Below are 12,767 nucleotides of genomic sequence, written 5' to 3' on the forward strand. Positions count from 1 at the left end.
TTAAATCATAGCACTACATTCACTATGACTCTCCCTCGTCAAGCTTGCCCTCAAAAGTCATTAAGGGATGGTAAGTATAAAAGTTCTTCTTTGAATGAAAGCCCGGTTCCCAGGTGAGAACGCACTGATCAATCAAATTGTGAGCAGCTGCACTTTGTGCAATGCACGAGGACAGTAAAATCCACCAGCTGCCATCATGACTACGATGGGCCAAGCAACTTGCAGGCACAATGTCATCATTGGCATGTGTGCATTACCAGAAAGGCTGGAGTTCCTGGTTCTGATGGCCGACTTCCCAGGCCACCTTGTTGGTCAATGCATGCCATCTATGGGAGTGGAACAAGTGATGCTAGCATGGGAGAAAAGATTCGCCATCTTGGGTGTGCCAACAATACTCAAATCAGACAATGGATCTACCCTTTCATAGTCATCAGTTTGCTGCTTGTGCAAAGCAACTGAGCTGCCATCACCCTGCATCTCCCCCTCCCTTATTAGCCACAGGCCAATATTGAGGTGGAAAGATTGATGAGAATGCTGACTAGAATGTGAAGAATAATGCAACCAGAGCAGAAATCACTAGCAGTGGCCACTAGAACACTAGTGTGACAGCACATTCCACGGCCAAAGCATAGAGATATTCATATCTGGTGTGGCCACATGTGTAGAAATTCTACAAGCACAGGACCACAGGCAACATCTGCCTGACATGAGGAGAGGAGAGCCTCCTGCAAGCCACGTCCAAGGCAAGAAGGGCTAGACCGACACAACTTCAACCAGGAGATTTAGGGGCATATTTACAAAGAAAGTGTCAGAGCGTGGCCTTAGCTAAGATTGCTAACGCCGCACTCCGACAGTTTCCAAACGCAGGGATACACCATATTTACAAGAATATAGTGCACCCCTGCATGTCCCCTAGCACTGGTGCTAAATTTAGCTGCCTAGCGCTAACTCAGGCCCCCTTGCACCATAGTTCACGGGGGTCCGTGTAGCGGGGAATGATTGCTCAAGGGCAGGAAGGTTCTCCTTCCTGCACATGAACAATCATCATTGGCGATTTGCTGTTTCTGAATGTGCTGCAGAATGCAGCACAAATAGAAACAGCAAAAACGAGGAGAAATTAATGATTTCTCCTCGTTACGCCAGGTTAAGACCAGGTTTCCATGGTCTTATTTTTGGTGCTCCCCCATATTTACACCACCTTGTAAATAGGGGGCAGTGTCAAAAAGCAACAGGTGTTGGGGCAGAATGCCCAACACAACACCCATTGCCCGCCCCCTTCACGCTAAATGCTGCGTGAAAGGCGGACGTGGCTTAATGGCGCCTCGTAAATAAGGTGAAGGGCTTATCACCACCAGAACGTCACAAAAAGTGATGTTCTAGTGGCGATAAGCTCTTGTAAATATGCCCCTATGTTTCTATTCACACAGATCACAAACCAACTACATTGCACCGTCTATTTCATCGTAATGCCTTTGCGGTGGTGCACATGAAAGGCACAATGGCCACAGCAATTAGAAGTGGTCTTTCAGTGAACGGACCTATTTCAGTCTTTTAAAAAGTTCTGAGGCAAGGAAGTCAAAGACAAAGAAAAAAAATAATGCACACAGTCACCGTAAATGATTCAAAGACCCTGAGCACAATGGGACAATGACAAATGTAATATGGTGTACTTGTATGCACATCTGATGCATGGGCAACCAAACCACAATAAAGTCCAAGTCCCACAATTCTGTGGCACTCTCTCTGTAACTGTTCCAGTGCTCGTCTCTGTGCCTTGATTCCACCTGTCCACACCACACATTGCATTGGGATCCAAACAGGCACATTACAGGCAAAATCATTCCAATATTATCAGCAACAAGAGGAAGAAGCTCCAAGAAGGAACCCTTCCAGAGTCAGAGAAGGTTGTATGGCATTACAACGCGGACTTTTACCCCGCATGCCATTACCCCCTCATGGGTCCTCCCCGTCCCAGTCCTTACCACGTGAGGCAGTCCTGCCTCCACCCAGCCAATCAAAACGCCAGAAATCCAAAGGTCGAAGGTGACATAAGCCCCTCCCACCCACCGCCATGCCTGGTTTTTTTTTCTGCTCCGACGGCTGTCGGAACGCTGGTGCTCCCGGTTCCTGCCTCTGTTCCTGTTTGCTTCTTGGTGTTTTGGTGGTGCCGTGAGTGTTTCTTTTGCATTTTTAAATGCTTCTGTTTATGGTCTTTTCATGTTTTTACCGGCGCGGCCGCTCCGGTCCTCCGGCCGGCCACGCTCCTGTTCTGGGGTCAGGATGCTCCCCGTTCATGTGCTGGGCTGGGGCGGGGAGCCCTCCTGGTGTTCTGGCCCCAGGTCGTTCCGGCGCTGGTGCTTTAGTGCAGTGGCCGGCCTCTGCGGCCATGTTCTTCATATGTGGCTGTGGGTGGAGACTGCAGGGCTGCCCTTTTTGTTTATTTTCTGTTCTCACATTTGAGATTGCTGTTTGGGGCAGTGTTTCCTGGAGGTTGCTGGGCACTTCCTTTCAATTCCACCACCAATGTGTGTTGGGTATTTTCCTGGTGCTCGCTTTGGCAGCGCATATACTAGGCTTGGAACGTTACTGAGTAGATTAGCATGGTCCCTGCACATGGATGACATGCATATTCGTGAAGCGTTCCATATATGGGGTTTACTCCTTTACTCGCCATGTTTGAGGGGGACTTCCTCTCCGGTGCATCCACGGAGCTGTTGCTCATTGGTATGTCATATGCCTCTGGTGTCACGGGCTATCATGTGCTGAGGGTTCAAGTCCTGCCTATGCTGTCAATGTGACTTGGGATGTTCATTTTCATGCTGTGCTTTGGAAATTTGCATTCTCTTTGTCCACGTAGCATCTTTTGCAGTTTTTCTTGGACTGTTTTGCGCTGTCTGCGCTGCTGGTGCATGCGGCTATGCCATCATCTCTTGTTGGTGGGATCGTGGACGTTTTTTCCCTGTTGGGGTATACATTCGGGGATGGTCCATGAGATTTCTAGCGTTTTGTTGCTGGGTCTTTCTCCCTGATTCATTTGCTCCGGCGGGGTTTATTCCCATTTTTTACCGGCCATTTCGTGCTGTCCTGTTGGCTGTACTGGCTGCGGTGTGGCTTGGCATTGCCATGCGGGGTGTTCCTCTCTTTCTGGGGACACGATTTCGCCTGGCGGTCTTTGTCACCTGGTATCCTCCATTTTTCTTCTTTTTTGCGCCTTCTCCCTCGGTCTACGGAGGCTTCTTCCCTGGAGGTCCAGGTTGGGCGGTTGGTGGATTCCGCTCTCAAGAGTTCGTATGCTGTGCCATTCCCCTAGTGCCTTGGTCCTATGCCTGCATTTTTTGCACTACGTTTGGTTCCCTGCCTCTGCGGCGCCTGCTGCTGCCCCTGAATGTCAGTCGGATGTGTTGTGCCCGGGTGGAGTCTCCGTGGCCTGGTGGTTGCATCTCTTCCTCTTCAGGTTATGTGTTCCACTCCTGGTGTTGACCTGCTTGTGGGTCGCCTATCTCCTTTGGTGTCATTGGTCCGGTCTGCTTTGAGAATGGTGATTCCTGTTGGTCGTCATTCTTGATTGCCGGTTTCCATTCCGGGCTGTCCCCCTTTTAGGCCATTCTTCTTTGGCGTTGGACAATTTTTTGTCGCTACGCTCTGTGGTGCTGGTTTCGGTGATGGGGTGGGGCCGGGGGTCCTCTTTCTCTCTGTTCCAGGTCCTGGCTCCCGTTGGTCTTTCTGTTCGGTTCTGCCTCCCGGGGCTTTGGTCGGGTTGGTGCAGCTGTGTCCCTTTCAGTTGAGCCCCTTGCAGCCCGATTTTCCCCTCTTCTTGGTGGGTAATTTTGGCTTCCCTGGGTGTGGGAGTCGCCTGTTTTTCTCGTTCCCCTCCATCCGGCTGCTCAGAGGTTTGCGGTGGTTGAGTTCTGTTTCCTTTTTTTCAGGTGTTTCCTTTCGGTCTCTCTCATGCTCCTCTGGTTTTTTCCACGGTGCTGGCTCCTGCTGTGGGGGTTTGCTGGCCTGGTTCCGGTTTCTGGGGTCGTTTTGGGTCTGGCCATTCCTCATCTGGTTCCTGTTCGGGGGCTTCAGTTCCTCGGGACCGGTTTGACGCTTTGCTGGGGGCTGTTTCTCAGTGCTCGCTTCAGCGGCTCGTATGCTTTCTGCTGAGCGTTGCTGGAGGGGGTTGACATGGCCCCTGCGCTAGGATGACACGCATTTCGTGGGGCGTTCCATATATCCGGATCTGTTCTCTGTCCTGTTGGATCTTCTGCGGGTCCTACTGGGTCTCCCTCCTGCCCCGGCTCGGGGTTGGTTTTGTGTCCGGCAGATGGTGTTTGCCTCCTCGGCTGTGGTTCCTTGGGCTCTTGTGCACCTCGTGTCCTTGGTGTTTCTTCTGATGTCTTGTTGGGTCCTTTGTCTTGCTGATTGCGAGGCTCTGGTTCCTCTCTCCTCTGGTCTGGTGGCTTTGCTCTCCTGACCTGGTGTGGGGGGTGCATTTCTGCTTTCCTCTCTCCTCTTGTTGTCCTTGGATGCCTGTCCTTGGGTTGGGGGCCCCGTTGGGGTCCTTGGTGGCCGGCTTGTCTGTTGTTCGGGCTGGCGCTCTGGGGGCTCGTTGTTGTTTGGGCCTTCTTGGGGGGTCCCGGTACGTGTCTCTGTTCCTGCGGGCTTCCCTGTCTTGTTTCTGGGCGGCGACTTCTCTGTTGTCTTTCAGAGGGTCTTGAGAGGCATCCCTGTTACGGCGGTTGGTTCCTTTACTGGAATGGTACTCTGGTTGTGCCTTCTTTTGGTGGCTTAGGCCGCTTCCTGCCGTCCTCTGTTTGGTGCTGTCTGGTGCTTGTTTCGACGGGACATGTCCTTTTGTTGGGACATTGCGTGGGTGCTTGGGACTGTGCGCTGGTGCTTGGAATGGCCCTGCGCTGGGTTGTCTTGCTACTTCGTGTAGCATTCCCTCTGTCTGTTCCTCTGTTCCAGGTCCTTTTGTCTTTGGTTTGGGTCTCTTGGTTTGGTCATTTATGCTTCCCCTCCTGTTGCTCTTCTCCCCCGGTTTTTGTTCCGGGGTGGTCTGTCCTCGGGGGTTGCTCTCTCGTTTCCTTGGCCTTCGGGTTTTCTGTATACCTTCCCTCCCGTTTTTCTCCTCCCGGGCGCTCTGCGGAGGTTTGGGGGGTGTCGGTGTTGTTGGGTTGGCCTTGCTGTTTTTGGTTTCCGCTCCTGCTGTTGCTGTTGGAAGTCGGATTTGGCCAGCCTCCCTTGCCTCCGGCTCTGCTTCTGGGTCCGCAGCTGTCTTTGCCCTGTCTTTGGCGCTTGCTTCTGACTGCCTGTCTCTTGAGCGGCTGTCTTTGGCGTCTTTGGGCTGTTCTTCTGTGGTGGCCGGTGGCATGTGTTGGTCGCGTTCGCCTTCCGCTCTTTGGAGCTGTGATGCACTTTGGGGCTCTTTTGTTTCCTAGTGCTCTTCTCTTGGTCGGAATCCATGGTGGGGTTCCTGTTTCTGTGCTGGTTTCTCCAGCTTGGGTTTGTTGTTGGGATTTTTTCCCTTCCGCTTTGTCTGCTCGTTGACAGCGGTTTGTGCTTGTCGGGGCCTTGGGGCTTCCTCGGTGGTTGTTGCCCTTTGATGGGTCGGCTTCTTCAGAGCTTTTGCTTCGTTGTCCGGGCTCTCCTGTTCTCATTTCTTCTTTGGGCCTTGCCTGCTGTTTTGCATGGTCTGCGGTTACCCCTTTCATGTCCTTGTTAGTGGTGGATGTGTTGTGGTTGTCCACTGCGGTGTTTTTTTTTGCTGGCCTTCACTTCCGCTTGTCGGAAGGGTGCCTTGCTCGTTTTGTTTCCTTCTTTGCAGTTTCTGCAGGTTTGAGTAGTTTTGCGGCTTAGATCGGGTTTTTCTGCCTGTTTCTTCGTGTTTCCTTTTGCGGCTGGAGGTGTTGCTTCCTGCTTTGCCTGCTGTGGGGGTTTCTCCTGTTCCCCTTCTTTGGGTGTTCGCGGGGCTCTTCTGTTTTGCCTCCGATGTTCACTACAGTCTCGGGTTTCTCCTAACCTGTTTGTCTCCTGTGGGTTCTGTGTCTGCTTCCTGTGCTGATGGGGCGGGGTCTCTATCCTGGTGCTTTGTGGGGCGGCCTTTTGGCGGTCCCGTCACACTTTTGTGCGACATTCTCGGCTTGATGTTTTTCTTGTCTCTTCTGACGATTTCTGTTGGCGTCTTGTACGCTGCTGTTCGTCGATGCTTTATTGTTTGAAGTTTTGTACTTTTGCATGGATCCCTGGTGTCCTGCATTTTTTCTTCTTGGTTTTCTGCTTGTGAGTTCCTCACGTGGTAAGGACTGGGACGGGGAGGACCCATGAGGGGGTAATGTCTTATTACTTACCGGTAATCTTCATTACCCCGATTAGGGTCCTCCCCGTCCCAGTCCTCTTCCCTCCCTCCCTCCCGCTGTGTTTGTGTCTGAGTCTTGTTAATAACAGGCATGGCGGTGGGTGGGAGGGGCTTATGTCACCTTCGACCTTTGGATTTCTGGCGTTTTGATTGGCTGAGTGGAGGCAGGACTGCCTCACGTGGTAAGGACTGGGACGGGGAGGACCCTAATCGGGGTAATGAAGATTACCGGTAAGTAATAAGACATTACACTGCGGGGATTACAACGAAAGTCGTTACAACAACTTTCGCTGGAGGGCGCTGGATAGTGGAATAGTTTAATTTTCTATTCCAACTCCAGCCCACATTGACAGTAGGGAAGGTGTTGGATAGAAAATTAAACTATTCCCTATCCAACAGCGCCCTCCAGCGAAAGTCGTTGTAACGACTTTCGTTGTAATCCCTGCGTTGTAATGGCATTGCGGGGTAATCCCCGCGTTGTCATGGCTGTTCACCGTCAGAGCGTTTCCATGGTACTTACTCGATTATGAAGTTTGTTTACTGTCACCAGCCGACTAGTACTTTGGAGAAAGCAAGAGCTCATGTTAGAAGGGGAGGGATATGTGATGAACAGTGTACACTCATCTTGTGCGCATGTGCAACCTGAAATTCAGGCCAGAATGGCTAGAATTCTGGGCTCAGTCCTGGTTTGTCCTTGTCTTAGTGAGTGGTCTCATTTTGTCGGGATATTTAAGGACATCTAGAGCATAGGCAGGCAAGAGAAAGCGGAGGAAAAAGGAAACATTAGAAAATAATAGAGAGCAGCAGACAATGAAATAAAGAGAAAGAAAGAAAATGTGATAGAAGTTGAAGGAGAACCAGTAGAACGATAACATCCATGGAGAGGATAAGATGTAGGCAAATTGAGTCAGTGTGTGACAGAAAGGGAAACAGATGAAAAAAAGAGACCGAGAAAAAATAAACAGAGGAGCCTGATCTTTAATGCACACTCGTCTGAATGTGGCAGTGTGGTCCACATAGGTGGGGATGGACCTTCCCGCACAGGGACTGCCCTAAGGGAAAATGTTCGCCTTGTGATGAGATTCCTGGTCTTTGACTCCAAAAGGGCAAAAGAAAGCAGGCTCAGGATGCGCTTTCTAAGATGGCACCAGCCCCAGTGTTTACATGTGAGCAGTCTCACTGTGCTGCCTCCCCATTGGCTGCTGTTCCTGGTTTGGCTCAAGGCCTTCAGAATTAGGGCTTCACTCTTAGTGATTAGCAGCAAACAAAACACTGTCTTCAATATCAAAAAGGAAGCCAGTGCCAGGAACAAGACATTAATCTCCTAACACATTACCCACGCTCTTTAGAAATCTATTAATACATGCATCCATCTTTGTAATCCGCTAGAAGGCCTAGTGCCTGGGTGGCAATCCTGCATTCTCCCTATGTGTACAGCCGACTGGCATTCAGGTGACCCTCTTTTTCTAGTAGTTTTAAATACACCTCAGAAAAACTTTTTTATAATGCATTGGAGTTTCATTCTTCACTAAAATGGCACCGGTCTTTAGGGATCCACCAAAAATATCAATGCAAGTTGCATTTGACCAGTTATAAATGGTTCCGGCTAGTTCTAATTCCTCACTGAACTATCAATAACATTTCAATGTAGATGTGATTTGCATCATGAAAGTGGTTATTAGTGTCTACTGCTATTTTCAATTAATCTTTGGAGTTTTTCTGATGTTTGATTTAGGGATGTACAGGAGCCCCACACTCCAAAATCCCACGTGCCAATGAATCCAGTAGAAACCAGCTGTAATTGGGCAACTGGAAATTTCTTTATTGACTATAGATCAAAAATATGACCAATCCAGGAAGTTTATATTACCTCCACAACTGTCACTACACAATGATAATTCAGGTCCTAATTAGGCTGGGGCAGATCCTCCGCTAAGGCGGAGGAGCGTCGCCGCACTGGTTTTCAGCAGTTCAAAACAGGGAAAATAAAATAATGATAATACGCTGTTATTGTCATTTTATTTTTACCGGCTAAGGCGGGGCTGCTCTCCCAACAGAGCGGGGGGGGGAGTGGTGAGCACTTTCTAAGTGAGCATGACGGTTTGGCCAGCCATCTTGGGCCGGCGGCCAGTCATGCGCACTTTAGCATGTTCTCCACAGGGTTGTAATGCACAGGCTGGGTGGAGAACATGAACAGCCTCCCTGTCCCTGTCGGAGTACTGACTCACGGTGCTCAGACCAATCACGATGCAGCTGCCACGGTAATCACAGCATCGTGATTGGCTTAGGGGATTTTGGCAGCCTATGTGCTTACAATTCACGCAGAAGCAGAGGATGGAGAGGACGGAGAAAAGGCAGCGGCCGGACAGCAGGTAAGTGATCTTTTCTTTTTGTTTCCTTTTTTTTTCAAACCCAACCCCCTCCTCTCCCCACCCCACTACTACTGCCCAGGAGCAACTACCACTGTAATTAGGAGTTCTTTATAGGAGGTGTATGAGTTAGAAGCCTTTAGTTAGCAGTATTTAATTATTTATTTGAGAGTTGTATATAGTTCTAGCTAGACCTGAAGGTATCAGATCGTTTTACAACAGTAAATGTTCACAACATAGATAACAAGTATAGTAGCCATTTATGCTGCACAATGTGAAATGAACTGCCACTAGATGCACGTTGCCACCAGACGGAACTATAGAAAACAAAACAAAAAGCCAATACTGCACACTTGCTTTCTAAAACCTATTTTTCAATACTTTTAATTTTAACAACAAGTAGAACCACACTTGTTTGGACAAAGTCAATCTTTTTTTTTATTCCTTAATTTTGTATTTCTTATTTTGGTTAATTTTCACCAATTTTGTATTCAACTCATTTTATATAAACATCTTTACATATAATACAAAAAACGATTCACATATTATCAAAACAACGCCCTCCACTCATACATTTACATATCATACTGACAGTGATTACACTCATCTCACATCCAATCACACACATACAAAACAATTTATACAATCTATTTACAAAGAACTTTTCATTTACAAATATTCATATAATACCTTACAGCCTGATTCATGAAGTAAAATTGCGCCCGCAATCGCTGCGAAAATGCAAATGCGGGCGCAATTTCCGTAATCGGCATTCAACATCAAAATAGCGAATTCGCAAACACATATTTGCGAATTCGCTAATATATTCGCAGAATCCCGGCAGGTGAGCATTAGCGAATCGGAAATAGCGACACACCACGGATTCTGCGAAAATAATAGCGAATTCGCAATATAATCGCAATCGGTATTCAAGAAAAATTGCTATTAGCGAAAAACCCAAAAATCGCTATTTGCACCGCGCAAAATAAGGACAACTCAAAGCAGGTGGTAACCATGAAAGCCATGCAAAAAAAACATTCAAAAAACCGTTGTCCTATCACCAACAGGTACTGGCCTGACCAATCACACATAAGGACCATCATCATCAGCAGCATTAGGAGTCCCACAATGCCAGGAATGTACATGGTGGTGAGGCGTCGAAGGCTAGAGCGATTAGCACGGAGGAGACGCAGGATCCAGGACAGGATATTCCGCCAGCGGGTCACCTTGCTGGGCCAAACCAGAGAGCAGATATATGCTAAATACAGGCTGAATGGGGAAATGATAATGCAGCTAATACAGGACCTTGACCCCTGATGCAGCACCCAACAAGCCGTACCAATGCTGTGCCTACACATGTGCAGGTATTGTGTAGCCTGCACCTCCTGGCCTCCGGGAGTTTCCAGGGGATAGTAGCGGCTGCTGGGGGGATATCCCAGCCCACCATGTCACGCTGCTTCCACACTTTTGTTGACGCCATGCTCACCCAGCTACACCGTCACATCAAATTCCCCGCCAGCCAACAGGAATTGGACATGACCAAGCTACAATTCTACAATGTAGCACATTTTCCACATGTGCTCGGATGCATAGACTGTACCCACGTCGCCATCTGCCCACCAGCTGGCATGGAGTATATGTTCCGCAATAGAAAGTCCTACCACTCCCTCAACATCCAGATGGTCTGCAATGCTAAGACATACATCACTGACATTGTCGCACAGTACCCAGGGAGTACCCATGACTCCTTCATTTTCCGGCACAGCGGCCTCCACACACGACTGGTCAGGGGAGAGTTTGGGGAAGGACACCTACTTGGTAAGTACACTTTGTTTGAAAAGTCACATTGCTAAGATGTAACAGCGCAGCACAGGCAATCACCATCTGCTCCTCTCATTCAGGTGACAGTGGCTACGCCCTCCGTGAATACCTCCTGACCCCATACCTCAACCCTGCTACACCCCAGCAATGGCGCTACAATATTGCACACATACGGACAAGGAATTGCATAGAAAGGACATTTGGCCTGCTCAAGAGCCGGTTCCGCATACTGCACAAGACAGGTGGGGCCATGTATTACAGTCCTGAAAAGTGCTGCCGCATTGTGGCTGTCTGCGCAATACTACATAACATTGCAACCAAGCGCCGGATACCTGTTGACATCTCTGGCAGTGAATCTGAGGGGGACAACCGGCCACCTGCACATGCGCGCCATGCACATGGGGAGAACCCAGCAGAAGGGCACAGACGTCGCAACCACATCACAGTGAACAGTTTCTAGTACAACCACTTCCATCACCCCACAAATCAACAATGCATGCAAAATGTAATGATGACACAACGCTAATGTGTGTAGCAAAATAAATGTATTTGTTCAATTCACAAAAATAAAAATAAGGTTCCAGTCCAAATAACTACAACAAACAGTATTACGCCATACTGCTGTGCATCACTACATGGCAGGCTTAACCTCAGCCTGTGCCATTGATATTCTGAAGTTCTCAGGAGCGCCTAGTGCGCGTTGCGCCATAGCGCCTCTGAGGGGCATCCTCCTCCGGGGCTTCTGGCAATGGCGTGGGCCTGGTGCTGCGGGTGTGTGGTGGGACCTGTGAGGCAGACTGAGAGCTGACGCTGGACGCCCCCTCACTCGCATCATCACCCCCCACAACAGATGGAATAGCTGGAGGGTGAAGTGCAATGACGGCCCTGGTGAGGTGCTCCAGCACCCTAGTCATATCCTCGCTGCACTGTATTATTTGGTGCTGCTGGGTCAGGGAGCGCCGTGCCAACAGAGAAGTAGCATTTGCTGCTACATAACTTGCCCTGCTGTAAGTGGCCAGCCTGGTCATAAGTTGGCGGTGGCGCCGGCGTGCTCCACTGCGCTGTCTCGACATGGCAGCGGTGTTGGCCTCCATGGCTGCAGCCATGCGGGCCATTCCATCTCCCACACCTGCCATGGCTGCAGTCATGTTGTCCAATCGTTCTCCCACACCTGCCATGTCTGCCCTCATGCCTTCCATGTGGCCTGCAACAGAGGCCACATTGCACCCTATCATATGCAGCTGCAGCTGTATAGCTCCTTGCTGCTGTGCCTGGTGCTGGTGAATCCGCAGCATGCGTCTCTCGACGCTGAGCCGCGCCAGTCCCTGATCATTGGCCCGCCTGCTAGCTGGTGTGGAGTGCTGGCGTGACCTGCCACGCCTGCCCTGCTGGCCTGAGTGTGTGGCTGGCCGCTGTGTGGACACTGGCGCAGCCCCGGATGTAGAGGCGACAGCTGCTGGGGGTATGACCGCAGGTGTTGCAGGTGCGCCAGATGCAGGGGGTGTGACTGCTGGTGTGGCTGGTGTAGAAGATGCAGGGGGCACAGTAGTGACTGCCCTGGCTGCGGCTCTGGATGGAGCAGCGGTAGCAGGAGGCACAATGGTGGCTGGCCTGCCAGCGGATGTGGGTGCTGCACCAGTCGCAGGGGGGACGCTGCAGGTGGTTCTTGCTGCTGGTGTTGATGCAGCGGCAGGGGCTGGTGCCTGGGTTGGTGGTGGCACCTCCTCCTCCTGGACCCCCTCATCGATTTCCAGCCTTTCGCTGTCGCTGCTATCGCCACCTGTGGGGGTAAGTGGTAGATCATTAGTTGCATGTATCTGGCAGACGTGCAGTTGCTACATGCATGCTGGGTGACATTCCCTGAATGGCAGTGGCTTTGTGTGCTTTGGGACCTGTCTGGCTGCATTGTGGTACTACAACATTGACTGACGCTGGAAACCGGGTGACCAGGCAGGCGGCGAGGAGCTCCAATCATAGAGACAAAGTGAAACTTCAATTTTTTAAAAAGAAGTACGCCATCCGACCGCAGATTTAAGCAGGATAATCGGAAAAGACGCCAACCCAAGGTTAACCCTAGGTTAACCCTAGGTCCTCCATACAACGACTGATACCAAAGATCACCAGCTATAAAGTTATTTTAAGGAATCATCTTGGGTACTATCAATGGACAAGTGAAAAGAACTCCATTTGGTTGATATCAGGATAAGAAAATTTAACCCCAAGGCTCCAACTAT

General features: G+C 50.0%; 1 non-coding gene across 1 annotated transcript; it reads left to right on the plus strand.

Annotated features, from left to right (window-relative positions):
• The first annotated feature begins 2,545 nt into the window (after window positions 1-2,545).
• Window positions 2,546-2,652, plus strand: LOC147731451 (U6 spliceosomal RNA). Its single transcript, XR_015308852.1, has one exon. It is a non-coding gene; the product is annotated as a U6 spliceosomal RNA (small nuclear RNA).
• The last annotated feature ends 10,115 nt before the right edge of the window (window positions 2,653-12,767 follow it).

This window comes from Lissotriton vulgaris, chromosome 2_1, assembly GCF_964263255.1.
Source record: "Lissotriton vulgaris chromosome 2_1, aLisVul1.2, whole genome shotgun sequence".
Taxonomy (NCBI): Eukaryota; Metazoa; Chordata; class Amphibia; order Caudata; family Salamandridae; genus Lissotriton; species Lissotriton vulgaris.